A 1,083-nucleotide genomic window follows, 5' to 3' on the forward strand; every position below is an offset into this window, starting at 1 on the left:
CCCCCCTCCGTGAGGTATGCAGGGTATGCATGAACTGCACCACGGCCGTTGGCGAGTCGAGCATATTTTACTACGGAATAAAACAAAATGTAACCCGTGCATTTCCGGTTGTTCGTCACTCGTCTCAGCAGCTCAGCTCAGCTCTCGCTCTCTCTACTGAGCCTCCCTGTGCATCCGCGACGACACGACCTCAGAACCGTCCCGCTTCCAACACCACTACCATCCTACGGGCGGCAAGCGTTGTTGAACCACCTGCCATTTCTGATCTAAGAGAGCGAAAAATAAAATAAAAAAAGGCGCGACGTTCATTTGGCGAAGGCGTGATGAAGAAGCAGTATTAAGGGGGATTTGCCCTCTCCTCCATACCCCCACCCCCTTCCTCTCAAAAAATATCGTAACCTCTGCCGTGACTCGCCCCAGCACGCTCGCCCTGGCACACATGTAGTACTGCTGCTTCCTAGAGAGAGAAAGAGAGTGAGAGAGAGAGAGAGCGAGCGCGTTGGTGTGTGCCGTGGTGGTGACCGAGTGAGTGCTATGAGTCAAGGGTTGTACGTAATCAGCCCAGCCCGCACGTATGGCGTGGCGGGGTGTGGTGGGGCGGGGCGGGGCGTAGCGTGGCGAGGCGGGGCGGGGCTCAAAGGCATGGCCAGGCACCACCGGGCTCTCCCAGGACGCGCCGCCCATTAAGATGACAGGCCTTTTTTTTCATTCGCAATCTTGGCGTACATCGCGGCTATTACAACCCCTGCGACTGCAGCCCGTGGGGGGTGGCCCTCGGCGCACCTCTCTCTCTCTCTCTCTACCTCTCTCACGTCCAGGGCACTCCGTCAACGTAATGCCCAACCACCTCTCCTACAGATGTTTCCAGTCGCGGAGTCCCGATCACTCTCCTAACCCCTAGAGTCCTATATTGGGGAGAGACTCGCGACCGGAGGCGCTAGCTCTGATTGGCTGAGAGGGGTCACGTGGGTAGCTAATCCGACGAGGGAGGACGGGGCTCCGCGCGCCACCATTTTGTATCCATTCGCGGGTCTCTCCCACATATAGGACTCTACTAACCCCCACCTTCCTCCTTCCCCCCCC

This window comes from Frankliniella occidentalis, unplaced genomic scaffold, assembly GCF_000697945.3.
Source record: "Frankliniella occidentalis isolate FOCC.00 unplaced genomic scaffold, Focc_3.1 Scaffold73, whole genome shotgun sequence".
In the NCBI taxonomy this organism is placed as follows: Eukaryota; Metazoa; Arthropoda; class Insecta; order Thysanoptera; family Thripidae; genus Frankliniella; species Frankliniella occidentalis.